The sequence below is a fragment of the Pezoporus wallicus genome, unplaced genomic scaffold, assembly GCF_028554395.1.
Source record: "Pezoporus wallicus isolate ANWC-B61680 ecotype Strahan unplaced genomic scaffold, APGP_CSIRO_Pwel_v1 contig_6999, whole genome shotgun sequence".
NCBI classification, from domain to species: Eukaryota; Metazoa; Chordata; class Aves; order Psittaciformes; family Psittacidae; genus Pezoporus; species Pezoporus wallicus.
In genome coordinates this window covers 2,180,599-2,200,472 of record NW_026640180.1, presented here as the reverse complement: position 1 = coordinate 2,200,472, position 19,874 = coordinate 2,180,599, and the positions used below count along the sequence as shown (strand labels likewise).

Genomic DNA, 19,874 nt, shown 5'->3' with positions numbered 1-19,874 from the left:
AACCACCCATTTTGTCTGCAGTGTAAGCTTTGTCACAGCTACAAGTAACTAGGTGGGGGACAGGTGAATGCAGCAAACACCCCCAGTCAACTGCTTAAAACTTCACCCCTTTTCCTCTCACCCTGTACTCAGCAATTTGAAAAGATGTCATTATTGTTGAGGTAGCTTTCTTAGATGCAAAATCTTACAATGGTACAATATCTGGGATTCGAGCAAAAGCAGTTTGTTATGGATTCAATCATCTGAGTATTCTGTGCTGAATTTCACTTATGCAAATACTCCTCCACGTTTCCCCAGCAAGTTGGTGTAAATTACAATTATTCTTATTCCAAGTACAAGTAAATTTCAATCATATACACAAACTAGATATTTAATCAATGCTTGAATATGAAGGATCACCTTATTGTTTGGTTCAAAGTTTGTCTTACTTATAACAAAGCACTGGGAACTCTGCATCACCATACAGTAAACAAATTTGAAGCTTTCTTCCTACTTCAGTGATGTGGAGTTGTATTGTATGTGAAATAATAATTGACTCCATTTTTTTTGTATATAAGTATTGAAACCCTTTCCCTTTTAAGAACTGCAAAGACAGAATCTATTTTAGACCTGTTCAGTCAGAAATAAATTTAAGTCCTAAGATGCCATGTATTTTTTTGAAATAATCTATTGGTCAGATCAGGAGATATTATTCCAATATAAAGACTTTCAAAGATGAATATTAGTGTCAACATCTGAAGATGTGGTTTTCACTCCTACATAAATCTTAAATTATTTTTAAAAGAATATTTCTACTTTATAAGAGTTTTTGCAATATCTTTGGAATACTTAATTTAAAAATGAATTTTAATAAAATTAAAAGTGAAGACAGCTATATCAATTTATCTGAAAAGTCTGTTGGTCCTTTTAACTTCCAGGTGCCAATCCCTACATATAATCTTCATATTGAACTGAGATGGGTAGAGTGATAGAGAAGAAGTCAACAATCTCCCGGACATCCTTGCATTTGCATGTTTCAGCTTAATGTGTAAAATTTAATTCTCCCATTTTCTTATTTAAATGAAATGTCAGAAAAGAGAGGACAGCTGAAAGTCACACACCTGCTTTCTGTTTTTCAAGTTAGGATGATCTGCAACAAGTGACCATGAAAGCCATCACAGACCCCCCAGTCACAGCATCCCCCTACGGTTCATACAGCGTAGTTTTCCCACACTGGTAAGGTTATCCCCAGTATTTACTGCTACCTTTTCTTTTTTAATGCATATATTAACAATAGACTTTAAAAAACGTAAATGTTTGTCATCCCAAGGGCTTTTACTTCATCCAGGTGTCTCTGAAGTCTTGTTCCTAATTCACAGTTGTGCCTTGCATATCAACAGTCAATAAATGAAGCTTAAGTACAATGCTTGCATTCAAGTACATGAAAAATGCGTATCAAAATAATTAATCACTCCTGCCTGTACTCCATAATGTTTGCACTGACACTTTTTAAACCACCATTTCTAAAGCAGAACTGACACTGCAACTGCATAGAATCATGATTTTTAAGCAGTACAGGCAGTGTACTCCACCTCTCCTGTGAAAGAATCAAAGAAAGAAAGAAAGAAAGAAAAATCAAAGGAGACCTCTTAGTGCCATGGCATTATTTCTTTGGCATCTATTAGGAGACTTAATGTGATATAGTCTTGTTCTATTGTACTGTTTGCTAAAACACTCACTGCACCCTGACAGCTCACCTTAAGAAACCTCTTCACTCCCCCCAATTTTGTTTCAATGGATAAAACTTTCCAGAGTTTTCTCTCAGTCCAATTTTACATGTTTTCTCAGTGCCAAAGAGTACCAAGTTATTCAGGAGAGCAACGTTCAATGGTTTTTCATTAACATTACCATGAAAAAGAGCTACAGACTTAACAGACTTAACAGTCGCTACCGTTGACCGTAAATTAGTATGCAGAAGGGACATGCATGGAAAACTGCCTGAGCTTTCCTTGCCAATATCTGGTATAAGTTTCAGGTGCACAGACGTCTTTTTGGATGACAGAATATTCTAGTTATGGGGGACTATGCATAGGACACACAATGCAAGGACGGAGGAAGCCAAGAAGATGAAACAAGCCTTTCCTGGCTACTGTCTTTCATATCATAGCTGCAGTTTAATAACCCCTAACAGCAAAGGGAGGCACCGGATGCCACGTAAACACACGTTGGTGGCCAGAGTAGTCTGTTCTTTGACACCTTATTCCAATAGTAAAATTTGTCAATGGAATTTAACATGCTGGTTGTGGTTACACTAAAACCACTATTGTTGTAGCATGCTGAGCAACACATTAAAAGTACTCAGCTTTACTCATGAAACTAATGGAAATCAGAGAAGACACTCATCAGTCCTGGAGTTGCTTTGTCCTCTTGAGAGACAGACCTCAAATGAATACAGAGGCTGTATTATTCTTTAGACTTGACCTTCCAACACACTGGCAGAAGGGTATAATGTGGCACAAAATGCCACTACCTGTCGATCACCTATGTTGTGGGTACAGCTCCTAGTAAAATTCAGCTGGCACTTTTGATGTGTACTACCACTAATTTAAAAACCTAATCTGCCTTTCAAATTTTCTGATTGGAAGGAAAAGATATTTTCCAGAGTAAACCGAACCAGCAAAAATCAATCTTATTGGGAGTTTTCTGAAAGACTTGAATTACAGTAGAAGTGACAGTGAAAGAAATTACTTTCAGTACTCCCACTCTCATCTAGTGCAGCTCTCCTTCATGAATCCTAGACCCATTTAAGCTGGCCTACATCAGATGACAGGCTTAGACTGCAACTTACCTTATGAATTTTTGTTTATTCTTATTTCTTTCCAAGTGCTTCAAGCTAAATATTAGAAGGTAAGAAAAATAAGGCATTGTCTTGAAAATGCAAACAATATAACATGTAATTACGACAGACCTAAATATCAGGAAAAACCCACCTTAGGAGATAAAACGTTAACCTATACGATTCCCATGCAGATTTGTAATACCTTGTTAGTAGTAAATTTGAAGGTTTCTTCAAGTTAAAAATCACAAGAGAGGATTACAGGTAAGAAGGAGGAATGAAATAACAGGAAAAGGAGCAAAACATGCAAACTGAGGACCACAGCCTGGTGAAACCTTCGTAAAATATAATTCTGGACTAATTATGGACATATAGTCCATAATTCTGGACTAAATTAAAGTTAATTCCATCTGTGTAGTCCAGACCTATAACAGTGTTTCAGATAGAAATGGAAAAAAACTTTTTAATGGACAAAAAGAAATGGTGAAATGTTTCTTGGAGAAGTTTTAACTACAGTTGTCGTTTCTGAGATCAAGCCTGGTGACAGCCATCTTGCTGAAAACTAATGCAATTTTTGTTACTAGTCATCTAGGCAGTAAATGGGTAAGATTAGGTCTTGCTCTGATTTAATATAAATTTAAAAACTTCACTGGGAATGCACAATATTTATAAATAAAATTAATTTCTTAACAGCTCAAGAATAATTTTCTTACTATTGCTAAAGCAAATAGCTCAGCAGCATAGAGCCTACAATGCTGAGAAAACTTGGAATTGATTACTGAGAAAAAAAATGGCTCCTGAGGATTAATTATTGAAATACACTTTCAAAACAACTGAACACAGAGAGAAAAGCCATAAACTATTATTCTATGTCCTGAATTTGAAAACCGTACTAAATGAGGTTTCTGGGCAGATTTGAGAGCTGAACTGGGAGTCTGCTGCAACTATTCCATCTGCGAAAGACAGGCTTGGATGAGAAGGCTCTGCCCTTTTCCTACAGGAAGGAAACTACAAGAATCATGGCTTGCAATTTCTATTTGTGATAACCACAGCTGCCCTGGAAATACCGAAGACTAAGTTTTCATTACTGACAAAACTTTATTCGTCACCAATGCTTACCATCAATGTATCTCAGTTGTGAATAACTTTGTCAAATTTCAATCATTCAATCTGCATTAGTTTCTGCTAGAGGTCTGCAGTGAGCTGAATTTCTGCAGAAGGAATTTTAGCTAGATTTTTTTCTCATATGATTTTGAGAATTGTGAAAAACATATTAATTGTGATGGTCTTGTTGAGGAACTCTAAGACTGTCAAACTTAAAAGAAAAGATCTTAATTGTGTCTCGAAAAGGAAGGTGAAGAAATAATAGGGTGGGTTATTTGGGGACAGACTTTGTTTTTGTTTTCTCTTGCAAAAATTCTGTCCACGGTCAGTGAATTATTGGCCTTTGGAAAAAAACACAAAGGACCGAGAGTTGGCTGCTGTTTAGCCTTTAGCTTGTTAGAACAGTCACATCAATTATGCTGTGCATCTGCAATTTCCATTTGCACAAATACAAAGTGTAGAACTCTGTTGCAAACAGTTTAGATCAATGTACGTCTTATGTTTTCTTTGTTAAAAGGACATTAATAGAGAGTTGGTGTGAGGGGAGCAGCTTATATCAACAAAGAGGCAAAGGCGTTTTATATTTCAGCTATTTCTGCCACAAGAAACAAAACCTAAAGTTTGACTGAGCTCTGTTATCTTTACAAAACTCTGCAAAGCAGAGCTCTTGAAAGGCAGAATCTTTCAGGGCATTAGCTATTGCTACTATTCTGTTAACACCTTTCTTGATAATATAACATTTTTCCTGTTTTCAATTGGAAATGTTCAAGTCAGTATAGGACAAGAAAAAGTACTTCGCAGTCAATGAAGCCTGTACCTATTTCTACCTGCTGTGAAACAAATACAGTTTGCAAGTTCTCAGAAAATCTCTTACCATGAATTTATATTCTTTTCTTTTTTTTCACCCATACTTTTCCATTCTTAAACATTGCAAAGTACATTAATTTCCATAACATACAAGCCGGCATGTCATAACCTGAGTTTGTAAGGTTACATTGTGTGCTGAAGTGACCACAGCAAGCATGACATGTATCCTTCAACAGGAAAACACAATCCCTTGAATTGGTAATGCCTTTCAAATAAGCCTGTAAATCAGAGGTTGAATTCCCTAGCCTTGCAAATATTGGCAGATTGCAGTGGTTTGAGAATAGAGAAGGAACTGAGCATGAGGCAGGGCTGGCAGCCCTGGACAAGGTCTGTACAAGCTCAAAAGCCAGCTATTGCTTTTATTCTCCACGCCACCTGTTTCTCCCTACCATTTTGTCTTTATTAAAGCATAGGTGTTTTGTTGTTGTTGTTATTTTCTTTAATGTTTTGTTTGTTTGTTTTTAATTATTTTTAACTTACATATGAAGAGAGATTTTCAGGTATTTTGTATCACACATGAAACATTTCTTCAGGTCTTAACTTCCTAAAGAGAGAAAAATGTATCTAGGTATTATTATTACCATTACTATTAGTACTGTGAGAATACTACAAATACATTAGGTAATAAGTTATAGGAATTGCTTTTTTCATTCACTAGAAGTAATAGGATTGGAGTGGAACCATTTTTTTTCTCTGAAGTAATTACAAAAGGTTCCATAAAAGCCAAAAAATCAAGCAACTATTTATTTATTTATTTTATAAATAGTAGAAGACTTGTGTAGTGTGGGGTTTCATTGTAAAGATATTTTCACATTAGTTTTCTAAAAATAAACATGAAGTAAATTAGAAAGAAAAAACACCTCAAAAGATATTTGAAACATTTAAGAATGTTTAAATGCTTAGAAATGTTTATATTCTCTTCTGTTTACCATAAAAATATTTTAATGGACCCATTGTAAATTCATGGAAATGTTGGTATTCATTAATCTTAAAATCTGAAATACTAGATAATTTTTTGATGTCTATCTTCCTAGAATATAATTGATAGAGGAGATACTTTCATATGCCTACTCCAACAGTATTAGAGCTCTTCTGTGTTTATAGCTGGCCTATTCTTTCTTCTGAAAGCAAGTCCTTTATCTTTCAAACACTGTGCTTAAGGGACAAACCAGACTTACCCTGTCTTTGTCTATACTGAAAATCTCCTTGTACATCCTCTGTCATCAGCTTCTAGCAGTATTACCTGTCTTTAGGTACTGTTCAATCCCTGACTTGGGTGTGGCTCTTAGCAATACATCATAAAACATTTTTCTGTATGCCACTGCTGCACTTACCAGGGACACGCTTTGGCTTCCTTTTTCCCGTTATTTCTACAGCCTTCCTCCTCCTCATCTGGATGATTTTGACAAGAAGGACTGTTATTGTTCATTTTAAGAAATACTAATAGTTTGTATAAATACGTATCTTCAATATCAAACTTTTTAATGGTGATATCATTTGGAACTGTTAAGTCTATGCTTGTGAAGTCTTTCAATTTGTTGCATCCATATATTAAGATGGAAGAAACACTTGAATTGAAGGTTTAGTTTGGTCTTTAGGTTTTACATAATATATTTTGGTCAGCTTTCTAAAATCTGCACAAGACTCCAGGAGTCAGATTTAGAAATAGAGGTCCTGGAAGCTCCTTAACAAGCTCTTTAAAAATGCTTGGGCGAAATTTGTTTGGATTTGCTGCCTTGAAAATGTCTGATGTTAGAAACTGTCATTTAACATTCTCTTGGGTTGCTATTGACATGAAAAGTATTTAACTTGCTTTTAACAAACACAGAAGAGAAATATTAATTGCCTTACTGGAACAACTATTTTGAATGGTATCACCTTCACCTAATGAATCATTATCATTAAGGTTTCTTTAGCTCCTAATAACATTTTCAAAACCGTCCTCCCTGTTGTCCTCAATTCTGACTTGCCTCTGTGTACACTTGCTCCCCATGGCATTCTTCTTGAAGTTTGTAGCTTCTAACTCTTTGGTGCCATTAATGTTCCTTTCTCTTTCCTCCTGCTCTATATGTGCATTCAAAATGCTTCAACTTGGGCAGCCTGAGACATGAAACATACATAATTCAGACTAAATGCTCCTATTATATCTAACATCTTCCCTTACACATTACAGATATGCACTACAGAAGCCAATCATCTGCTACTCCAGTGTGATTTGGTGGTCTGCAGCAGACATTGACTTCCATCTCATTTTGTGCTCCAGCCATTAGCACACAGTTCCACAAGAAATCAAGATCTAATCTTTCTCAATACCTCTTAAAACCTAATGCCGTTTTGACATAGTGACACTCTTCCCCTTTTGCCCACCTTGACCATCTGTCTTTCAGTACTTCATAGTGTCATATGTTCCTATAAGATTTCAGTAACACCATAAAGACCAAATCTATATTTGTGAGCAATTCCAGCTATTCTTGTTTATTACTCAGATTCCTTGTACTGGTCTATAGGCGATCAAAGAATGTGTTCACTTTGTCATTTGGTGCCCTAATTAATTTTTTTTTCCCCTTTGATGTCTTCTGAACTAAACAATCACTTCTCTCTCATTTGTTGTTGTTATTGTAATGATCCCCTGACTAATCTCATTACGCTTGCTCTCTGGAAGATTGTTTCCTTTCAGCTGGGTGGGAAGAACTGCCCTCATTGCCCTCCCAGAAGGGAAGCAATGATTCACAAAAGAAAGCTCTCCTCATTTATTTCTCCCCTTTATGTGACAGGGAGAATATCTGAGATGATCTTTCTTCACCTTCAGGCTTATTTCAAATCACTCACAGTCATCTGAAATCTGTAAAGTACTTTGAATGCATCTTATACATTCTTATAGATTCTTATAGATCCTTATCAACAACTGTGAAAGGCAGCTAACCTGATGGTATATGCACAACCTTGTACAGGTAGATTTAGGCTCCCTCCAACCTCCTCCCAAGGAGGGCAGACATGAGCTAGCTCCAACCTGAGACTGCCATGCTACTTTGTTACTCTTGGTTACTGCTGGCCAGTAATCACCTCAAAGTTGTATTTCATATCTTGCAGACTCCCTCTGAAAATCCTCCATTTGCTACTGCTGTGCATCTGTTTGGATGTGCCTTTGGCATTTGGCTTTCATACTAAGGCTCATTGCTCAGCTGTTTCCTCATTAATAGGAAGAGATTACCCATGCTGAGATTTCAAATGCTGGGTCTAATCAAGGACCAGGGGCACTGCCACTAAGCCCTCATCAAATTGCAGCCCAGTGTACGCATCTGATAAATCTGGACACATAACCTGATGGACAAACAGATATATCCAAAAGATGGCCTAAATGACTACTCACAAATTATTTTGCTTGAAACGTCAGATCCTGTTCTTTGAAAGTCTCCTTTCTCGAGCTAGAAAATGCTCTAGCACCAAGGGAAAGGGTAGTGCTACCCGGTGAAAAGCATTTCAGCCTACTACTGTGCTGGCTCACCGTTGGGTTAGCAACCTACAGACTGTTTGTAAGTCTGAGTTTCTGCTACTTCTATTGTCAAATTATTTCTCTATCTGTCTTTAAACACCAAGCCTTCTCACCTTGCTGTTTGTACTGTAACCACTTCAATCTAGTGACAGAGAGCTAATCATCTGGCCACCAGATTCCCTTGTAAAACTCTGCCAAGATACAGCAGGAACTGTCATAGACATCCTTGATTAAAATTTTGTTTCAAAATTAAACTATCTGCAGAAGTCTGTCAGACACAGCTACTCACTACATGCTTCCAATCACTTGTTTATGCAGAGCCCTCCTTTTCTCCCTGGATCTAATTTGCACACAACAGTAGTTAGAGGCTCTATAAAGTTGAAAAATAATTTGTGACAATAGCACTACTAAGGGCAAATCAAGGAGGGCAGCCAGATACAACATCCGTTTAGATAAATGGGAGTTGTATCTATAAAGGTCAGCTTTAACTCTGTCTTAACCCTCAGGTACTGAATACAGGCTTTCTATAATGTTCACTATTTCCATTTTGAAAACAAATGGGTCAAAGCCTCTTTTAAATCACTCCTAAATTATGTCTAGACAATGCAGGATTCAGCCTCAGAATAATCTAGATAACACTGTGCTCTGCCACTGCTTCTAAAAGCTGCCTTTTTATAGCTGTAAAACCATTCCATAAACCAAACCCCTATTCATCCTAAACCTAATGATCAGGTTTGCAGAGAGAAGAAAGCAGAAAATGAAAACAGAGAAAAATTGCTTCATGGGAGAAGCAATAGCATGTCAAACCCCAAATTTAATGGACTTTGTTTAAGGTTATATTAAACAGAAATGCAAGCCTCTGATTAAAAATGAGAACAGTACAATGATGAACATTTTTACTTATTTTTTCTACTCAGGAAATTTTAGATAAAACACAAACATTTAAATATATACTGAAAGTATAAAAAAAGTATAATAAATGCATTCCAGAAGAAAGGGGATCTAATGTGATAATGGAAAGTCTAACCTCTTTTCAGCTGAGCTGAGATTCCAATTTTCTGCATCACTAGCAATGATAATGTTACACAAACAGTGTTCAATCATTAAATTAATTCCCATTAAATCAATGTCCTTAAAGGCCAAACAGTCCTTTAATAATTACCTGATTAAAATGATGTTAGCATAACATATTAGTTATAGTATATTTATAATTCCCTTCTCAACAATAAGTTGTTTCTTTCCACCCATCTTGCTGAAACAGTGACAATGAGGGTAAAAGATGGGAAGGGAAGCATGTCATACCACCAAATAGCAAATGGCAGTGGTCTAGCTTCTTCTGGTATCGGTGGTACTTCAACAACATACTTTAATCAGATTTGCATTTCTGTCATATAGTATTTACAGTATAAATCTTTAAGAGCTATAGGAATTAATTTCTAGCTTTTAAGCCTAGACCCACAAAAGAAATTACTTATTTTAGATATCAGCAACTTTGCTGTGGTCAAATTCCATCTTTCTGTGGAATTAGCAAAAGAAGAGGTTTTCAGTTGAAAATCAAATCAAAGTACATCACGGATAAAATGTTACAAATGATAGTGTGCAGTAATTTAATGCCAATACACTGTAGTGACTTGTGCAACCCAGTTATGCGAGACAGTGTTTCCAGAAGTTCTGGAAAATGTATCATAAAAGTATATTTTATTTTTCTCTTCTGCTGTCATTACAAAAGAATGACTGCAGCTGAAGTTTGAAAATGGAGGTGTCTACCGAGAGTTCTTAGATTAAACATTACTATACCTATACTACACATTTCCAGACGCTGAAATATCATGCAAGTCTTGATATTTGAAAGTAAACCTTTTGATTGCTCTAAGTATGACCAGATTGGAACTGTGAGGCTTGCTGCGCACCTCTAATGAATAAATTGGCCAAAATCTGTCATGCTAATGCTGCTGAAATGCACTGTTTTATCAGAAGACTCAGCAGGGTTTCAAATTTAATTTTGGGGTTACCAAATACAGTACCATTCAATTACATAATGATAAATAATTGTGCAATAAGCCTAGCAATTTTACCAACAGCTGTTTGCTCAAAAGCAGCTCTGACCAGATAATGTTTTATTGCCACTTTTACAACATAGGACAATAATTTCACATGATATAATTACAAACACACACACAGGCAGAGGCAAACACAGACTAGAGCTCAAAGTGCGCGGGTAGCAAACACAAGAAGCTGCCAGGGATGCTCTTCTACAGCACTGTGATATAAGATTTAAGACTGCACCTGATTGCATGCCCATAGAAAGGCACTATTTGCAGCCACTGTGAATACATCAAAATGATATACGCTTACTATTATTTTAGAGAATATTGGCACCCAATCTGAATAACTAACCTTGAACACTGGCAACCTTCCGATTAGATTTCCAGAGGTGCTGAGACCCAATCTCCCTTTTACAAATGTCTGGATATGAATGCTCTAATGCCTGAAATGATCAACCACAATTATCATCTGTGGTGCATACTCATAAGTAGCTAGGAAGCTAACTGTAACATAGTGGTGGCCTTTCCATAGACTACTGACAGCATAATATGTAGTACCTTCTGGGATGTCAAAAAGAACTGTGCACAATGGACTGAAAACAGGCCATCTGTACAAACAATTAACAATAAACTCAACAATGTCATTAATGAGGTATTAGAATGCTGCTTTAGCTAAGCGCCTGTCAGGGAGGACATTATGAACAAGAGGGAGAAAGAGTCCCCTTTGGCTGAAACTGAGCAACTATGAACCAAGCAAAACAAAAGACAATTCTGTGAGACCATAAGGACAAACAATAATTTCAGTAAAGCCTCCGCGTCTTTTGGCAGGAGCTTCCCCCATCATCTCCCATCATTTATTAATTTTTTTTTCACATCTATGTAACTCTGTGATGCCAGATTTTGGAAATGAAGGGAATTTTTAAAAACAGACCACATACTGAAAGACAGGTTTTTTGCTTTCAAAGTATTTTGAAAGTATTTTGAAAGTATTATGAAATGCTTTAAAAATCTGTTCTTGCAAGATCTCCAAGCATACATCATCACAGAGTGGTACCTGACTACTTTAGAGGCAAGTGAATCACAGACATCTCAGATACATTAGCTCAGTTTTCATGTCACTAATTCCTGTTATCCTTTAATTTTCAGAGTGCTCCTCTGCAATGAACTCCTAACCTCGCATAATTCAATCATCACTAATGCAAGAGTTCTCATTACGTTCCTAAATAACACATTTTAGGATTTAGACTAAAATTCCACTTCAGGTACATCCTGTGATGTTGTTATCAAAGTGATCTCTAAAACTCAGATGACCTAAAGTAGTACTGTGACAGTTCATAGAGAACAGAGGAAAGAAAAATCCCCTCATCCTTTTAAGTTCCACTGAGAATAATGCTATAATGTCATTTATTGATGAAAATCACTAATACAAATGCTTACATCTGGAAGTTGAATAACCTGTTTTTTACTGCAAATCAGCTATCACCCAGCTTAAGATCTTGACTCAGATTTGTTAGAAGTGAAAAGCAACTTAAAAGATGACTTTATTGGATAGTGAGGATTTTCCTCCTGGGGGATAGATGTAGAAATGAAAGAGGGTATTGTAAGAACAGAATACATGCTTGTACCTAAAAATGTTCTATTAGCAAGTATATTTGAGCATGAACAATGAACACTCCCACTCAACAGATTTATTATCACCATTCCTTAGCAGCCTGTTTGCAGAAGACTTTCTCTTTCCCCTTCATTGTTATCTTTACTCTATCCTAGTGTGAGGGAAGCAGTCTTCAGTTAAAACTACACATGTTCCTTCACATCAGTTTTTGTCTGGTAGACGAAGTATCACAGATTTTTAACCAAATAACATCTCAGTAACTTCAAAAGCACTGAAAAGGTAAAGTCCTACTTTATGATCTCTCCTCCCTCTGTTGACAGTGGGAAAGTAATTAAGCAACAGAAGGTTCCTACCGCACGATGCTGCTGTGATGAAGGCAGTCCCCATAATTTGTATGCTGGGAAGCTGACTAAAAGAAAAAAGAAATACCCCCCACCCCAGCCTCTCATATTTGCTGAGAATGGACATTCATTGCAGCAATGGGGGAAATCAACAGGATGGTAAACTTAAACTATTATTTGGTATCATTATTTGCTTCCTTTCAGTATTAAATTTGGCCTACTTCTTTTATACACATTTTAATCTTACAAGAGGTCTGAGATAAAAAACAGCTGGAGAAGGGAGACTTGAGCAGCTTCAAACCCTCTTTGCTACTCATGCCTTTACAGTTTGCAGGCAATTTTCCTGACACCTACCCACCAGTTGGTGTTATAAAGAGCAGCCCTCATGGGTGGATACAGCCATGGCACAGCTGTTGCAGAGGAGGGGCTCCCCACAGACCAAAAGAGCAATGGAAACTACCATGGGTTCCCCTCTAAACCCATGTTCATCTGGTGCCTTGGATATCCTCTGCTGAAAAAGGCTGATCTTTTTGCAGGTGAAATTGCTGTCATCCAAACAGAGGGGGAGTATTTTTAATAAAGCTAAAACTCGTTTCTCACTTCCTCCCTATCCTAAACAGCCAAAATTGCCAATTTAAGTATAAGCTTCTCTGCAGAAAAATCAAATAGCAGGACAAGCAAAGCTTGCTTCTTAACATCTTTGCAGATTAAAATGTGGGTTACAGTCCTTTTTCATGCAAGAAACATTCAGTTCCTGGCTAAATTGTTCTTCCTCATTTCCTCAATTAAATCTACATTATACACAGGGGAATCCTACAACCAAAACTGATTAATCTAATTTATTCATTCTTTACCCAAATGTAGTATAAAGTCTTATTAAAAATCATAACAATTAAAGAAACTGTTCCAAGTAAAATATTCACCTTAGGATGCTTTTGAAAGAACACAGAAGGATGGACAGATGCTATACACATCCAATTCTACTTTCCCTTTTGTCTCATTTGGTCTTGATCAGCATTTATACTATAGCCAGACAGACATTACCTTCTTGTAGTCAATTAATCAGTCTTGGAGCTAGTCCAAGGGGAATGAAGATGTTTTTTGAGCTTTCACACCACCATCCATTTTCCTCCTCCTCACAGAAGGTGTGTCAGACAGAACATCTCTAAATATACTGCCTCATGTACCCAGTGCTATTACTCAAGCAAGCAGGTGCACACAGGATACTGAAATCATTATTTTAGATGCCTCTGAGAACTGCCTGATTCTTAACTTCAATTTAGGGGAAAATCCAAGCATATCCCCTGGCAGTTTAATGCTAGTGATATCACATTGTTGCAAACAAATGCCCACACTACTGAACATTTTACTCGGAGCATGCTTATTTCTTGGAATTATATGTTCAAAAAGAGACAATCAAATAAACCTCCAGAAGTGGTATGCGCATAAAGCTGCATCCAATGTTTGCAAATGTGTACTATATTCATGACAATAATTCTCAGTATACGTTGTCAGCAATCACTTGTTACCAAACACATCTGAGACATAGTACACAACTGTCAAAATTTAGTTATTTTTTATGCTGGCCAAACCATTGAGACATGAGGTAAAGGAGCATGGGTACCCCCAGGGCTGCAGTAACTTTTTCAGGGAGATGACTTTATGAAGGTACGTGTACAGACTAATACATAAGCCTAGATTTAATATAATAAAATGTGAATTTCATAGCAACATAGAATCATAGAATGGTTACGGTTGGAAAGGACCTTAAGAGCATCTAGTTCCAAGCCCCCATGCCATGGCCAGGGATGCCTGTTGCCCAAGGCTCTATGAAACCTGGCCTTGAACACTGCCAGGGATGGGGCATTTATCACGTCTTTGGGCAACTGTTCCAGTGCCTCACCACCCTTACAGTAAAGAGCTTCTTCCTTATATCTAGCCTGAACGTCCGCTGCTCAAGTTAAAACCCATTCCCCCTTGTCCTATTGCTACAGTCCCTGATGAAGAGTCCCTCTCTGGCATCCTTGTAGGCCCGCTTCAGACACTGGAAGGCTGCTATGAGGTCTCCACGCAGCCTTCTCTTCTCCAGGCTGAACAACTCAACTTTCTCAACCTGTCTTCATACAGGAGTTGCTCCAGCCCCCTTTTCATCCTCATGGCCCTCCTCTGGACTTGTTTCAACAGCTCCATTTCCTTCTTATGTTGAGGACACCAGAACTGCACACAGTAGTCCAAGTAGGGTCTCATGGGAGCAGAGTAGAGGGGCGGGATCACCTCCTTCGACCTGAGTTTGGGGGTTTCATGTTTAAAGGTGGAACTTGAATGTCACAAATACTTCTGGTGATTATATGCTAGAAAAAACATGGAGAATGGTTTGTTTCCTAACTTGTGTGGTATTTGACTTTTCATTTTCCCAGTATAATGTTGTGCATTTTAGGCTCAGCAATTCTGTTCACCTTGTTACAGGAATATGTGAAGACATGGCATTAGCTTGAAGAGCAATTAAAATTGTTAATTAATGAGAATGGCATTTAAGTTTTGCTTTGCATCAGAAGATATGAAACATGTTTTTATGAAGGAAGATAGGCAATATCTCCATTTTACCACTGAGAACTTTCATACAAGATATTTAATGCATTTTCTATGACCAGCCAGAAGATCAGGGGCAGAATCCAAATTAGGAACTAGGTCTTAGTCCTAAAGCCTTTATACTTGATCTTTTCTGATTTTCTAAAATTAAAAAAAAAAATTAATTAGGTTTCACCATGTGAAGATATAATTGATTTCTAATACTTCTTTTTTTTTTAAATGCTTTTAAATTTTTCCTCTCAGTATTAAATACATAGAGATTGGTGTAAAGTTAATTAAGAGAAAATGTCACTAAGAAAACATGTTGCTACAGCATAATGGTTTCCTGCTGATAGGGATATGCCGAGAGCGAGATAAGCAAGATAGAGTAATTTATGAAGCAACAGTACACTTCAAGCAGAGGATTTCAGGAGGATTATATCACACCTTGGGTGGCAATACAAAGAACAGACTGAGAATTCTGAGCGGCTTTAACCATCTGAGAAGTATTATAATAATTTGGAAGCACCAAGGCTTGGAGCCTATTTTATTGCTCTTATGAAATGTAATTTAAACAAGGCAAACAGTAAGATTTGCTCATTTACTGGGCATTATGAACATAATGGCCGTTACAGACACCACTGAAGACTAACCAAAACCTCCAGTTGTGACCAGCATTTTAAACTAACCAAAATGTAGGGGGATATAAAAAAGGCCCACCAGTGATGCTTTCACATCATTCATTTCATAACTCTGCTAGATTAAGCAAGAGTATTAAGATCTCTGAAGAAGAAAATACTTTTGCAGGTAATACTTCAAAAACCTATTATCCTATGGTCAAATCCTATTTATAAAACTTTAATGAATGTCTGTTTTGTTGCAGTCACTGAGAAGTGATTAAATTTTGAATGATTCAGTCATTTTAAAAATACTTCCTGTTATAGCAAAGAAACCAAAAAATATCATCTGCTTGGTGTACCCTTTCTTATGGACATTTCTAAGTTAAACACAGCCTTGCATCTTTACCTGCCTAATCCTACCAGACCAGTGAGAAATACCTTCTCTTACATCAAAATACAAAGCAAAATGCACAGAGTGGGATAATAGACAGTCTTTCTATTGTCTTTCATATGAAATAGAAAACATTGTAATTTTCTACATAACTATTTTGTCTATGTTCAGTTGAATCCTATTAAACTAAGTAAGCTTATCACTACATTCTGAAGCAAAATTTGAGAGGCTGCTCTCAAAATAAAATGCTCCAGAACATGCCTCTGCAAGTTCTTGATAAAAAGTATGCAGCATTTCACCTGTCTCCATAAACGATCTATTATACCAAAAGGGTTTGGACTAACTCTAAATCCTGATCTTATGTTTCTTAAATCATTAGTTTTCTTCAGTAGTGGTGAGAGCAGAGTGCTCTGTAGAGTATTTCATAACAAGAGCCCATAAAGTAGTAGGAAGCTAATAGAAAACCTTCAGGAGATTAAACTAGGTTCTCAGCAAGTATAAATAGACATTGTGCCATTGCAGTGTGTTGATTCAGTTAATCTTGATGAAGTTTTTAGTAAACCAAATTTTCCCTCTGAGACAGTTCTTTGGTCCCTGTTCATACGGCAGATTTCCAACACTGGCATGTTCTAATGAGGGCAAAATTTGGGGGAATCGCAACAGTACCAGGGCTGAAGAGAAATAAAATCACAACTGAATAGAATAGCACAAAAGTTGACCAAAGACTATATAATACAACACTGAGACAACCGGTTGAGGTAGACGACCTCTGAAAGTCATCTTGTCCCCCAGCCCAAGCATGGCCTCTTAGAGCCAGTTGCCCAGGACCATGACCAGACGGCTTTTGAATATCGCCAAGGATACAAATATATGATAGGGATATACTGCCCCATTGAACGCCAGCGCTCAGTCAGCCGGGTGGGCCCCAGCATGCAGTGGTGCATGGGATTGTTACTCCTCAGGGGTAGGACTTTGCACTTGGCTGAGCTTTGTTGTATATATAATAATAGAGGCCTGAGGAAGAGCCAAGTCAACAGTGAAGAACAGAAGCAATAGAACCAGTAGGGTCCCAAGAAGAATGTTACAGCAATGGTGACCATCAGCTGCAGTGTGAGCAGGCAGAGAGCAAAACCTGTGAGGAGTAGACTGAGAAGCCAAGGGGAAATACGGAGAGGGAGAGAAAGGAAACCCACTGAAAAGGAAGCCTTAAAATTTCCTGTCCAACTGGCAAAAGATAATTTTGAAAAGAGGCAAAATACAGAGCTTTTGACACTTAGTTTTCTAAGATGAGCAAGTGGAAAAGAACAAATTCAGAAGCCATGACACTAAATTTCAACATAACTGAAATCCTACAGTCTAAGTCTACGAATTTGCTTCATCTTTAGACATAACCAACTAATTCATAGGTAACAGAGGATATCTAAACTACTCATGTCTAAATGAATAGTTCCAAGTCAGAAACATTTATTTTCAAGATAATCCCCAGTGCTGCATGGCCAAGATCACCAAAAAGTCCTTCCCTTCTTAGTGGTCACACTATATTGCAAATTAAACAGGTGTATTGGGTAGTAAGACGAAGCATTTCAATGCACTAATTATTATATTTTATTTAAATGAAGTGCTTGAGCAAAAGAACCCCCCCACCACTTATCAGTTTATATACTTTATATAAACTGAGCCTCTCCAGTTATATTGTACCTCTATCTTCAGAATTGTCTCTTCTAATAAAAAATAACACGTATCTTACAAATACAAAAATAATGTATATAAATACACACTCATCTCTGTAATGAATGAACATAAAATTAAAAGGGCAATTGAGAGAAAATACACCTTAGTGTTATGAGAGTCTCAAAATGGTACCTAGACTGGTCACTCCAACATGGGAAAAAAATTTGAAGGCCAAGTTCAAGACCTAAGTTTAAATGATATAAGCAGCAGTGAAATTAAGCTTCAGTCTACCTTCAAGGAAACCATTAAAAATACTTCAATTTTACAACTGAGTATGACAGTAATTGTAGATCTGCCTGAAAAAAACTATTGGACTAGTTTGTGCTGACTCCAGTCTACAGCCAATGACACAGTATTTTTCTCTGGTTTCAAAAATCACAAAGGTTAAAACTTGTTAATAGAATTTGATCAGAACATCAGAGTCAAGGCTGAAAGAAAATATGAAGTGACATAGTGGACTGGAGCTACCTGCTAAAATCTGCAGAATTTTTAACTCTTTCAGAAGAAACAAGCAAAAGGAGTCCTTTCCATTTTAATCAAAAGAGGTTGTGAGTTTTCTTATAGATCTACATTTTTGCACCAAAAGCATCTTTTGTCTTCAGAGCCATGGTAGGCCTGGAGCCAGCTTCTGTGCTTGCAAATCTTTCCTCTAGCTAGGGAACAGAAAGAGAAGACAACGCCCAAATGTGCTTGCCAGTCCCAAACAAAGAATCCAGTGATATCGAAGCACTAGCAATCCTTGGTTCATGCTGCTTTGTTTCTGTCAGCACAGGACACAAAAGCATCACTGGTTGCATATTTTGATCACAGAAATGAGTACCTTGTCATGTTTTAAATCAGAAGCTAAAAGACTTAAATGAACATGACAGTATATGAAATGTCCCATGCTGCCACACTTAAGATATGCCAATCATAATTAACAGCAACAGATTTGCTATTCCAAAACAAATAAAACCTGCAGTTTTTCTGCTGAATGAAGAGATGATGAGTGAAAGCAGAAGCAAAATTACCACAATAGCCAGTTAGCCTGTCAATGGAAATTACTTTCATTTGTCTGTCTTCACAAGGGTTAGTAAACAATAATGCTTCAGCTAATAACATTTTTGTCATATTCAAATCGAATGTGAAATACAGGCTGACATTACAAATGGATCTCTCTTTTTGCACTGGATTTCTGAGGTCTTCTGAGTCTTTATGTTTAAATTCGTCTGTGACTTTCATGTATTTTGGTACCAACCCTATTTAATTTGAGTAATTTTTCCTTCTAGTAAATTAAAGGCTGTCCTGCTTGTTGTTTGAAGGAGAGATATATCTACAGCTTCCCCTCTCTCAGTAGGAACCAAGAAAATATATTATTCTAGTGGATTCTAAACAGTTGTGCTGAAAACCCACTTGCTAGGGTGATAAGATCTCTCTTGTGAATAAATGCCTCTCACTTTCCAGGTTCCCTGAATGTCTGAAGTCCCACAACAGTTTTGGTGCTCCCAGCTTCCAGGTCCTGCCATCAGGTTTTACCAATAATGAGTTGCACCTCCTGACCCACTTACCATGGGGAGTGGATACAGATCTCCTTGAACAAATTACTATTCTTTTTTTCCAGTAAATTCTGCCTTTTTCTTGTTATCTGGTCCCACTTCCTTTAATCTGTTTTCTCCCTTATCTTCATGCTTAATTCAAGGCTTCTCTCTAAGCCCCCCTCAAGCATTCATTTTTACTTACTGGTCAAAGAAATCTTCTTTGTAGCAAATTGAGAACTATTGAAGGGCTCCCTTGACAGCTACTACTCTGGACCTATGACTTAGGAAACTTTGGGACACCAGGCAACGCAGGTTTACTTGGATAGATACAAGCCAAACAATACAGATAGTAACTCACGGGAGTGAAGTGTGTGATTAAACTAGCTTTGCCTCCTTTAAACCTTCGCTGGGCAGTCTCCTATGAGGCTTCTGGGGACTAATGATGTTGGGAGTACAGCAGCGAGGCTATGGCTAATGCCAAGAAATAAACCTATGTAAAATTAGTTGCAATCATGCAGTAAAGAAACTAATTCACAAGTTTTAACCTAACAGGCAGACAGATGTAATGAGTCTAGTTCTGTAACAGGCCAACTGCAATTTCACAGTTGGATTCTGTAAACAATTACACTGGGGATATTTTGGACAGAAAGAAAACTTTATAAATCCACCCACATACATTCAAAAAGCTTGTGTGGCTCTCAGCTGGCTCTGAAGTATTTGGTTTTCTTATAAAAAAATAATTCCACAACAAACATGAAACAATCTCTTCA

At 37.2% G+C, this 19,874-nt stretch overlaps 1 protein-coding gene across 2 annotated transcripts in view; it reads right to left on the bottom strand.

Moving 5' to 3' along the window:
• The window catches only part of GRID2 (glutamate ionotropic receptor delta type subunit 2), a 914,338-nt gene that overhangs the window by 294,286 nt on the left and 600,178 nt on the right, over positions 1-19,874 (bottom strand). The window lies entirely within an intron of this gene.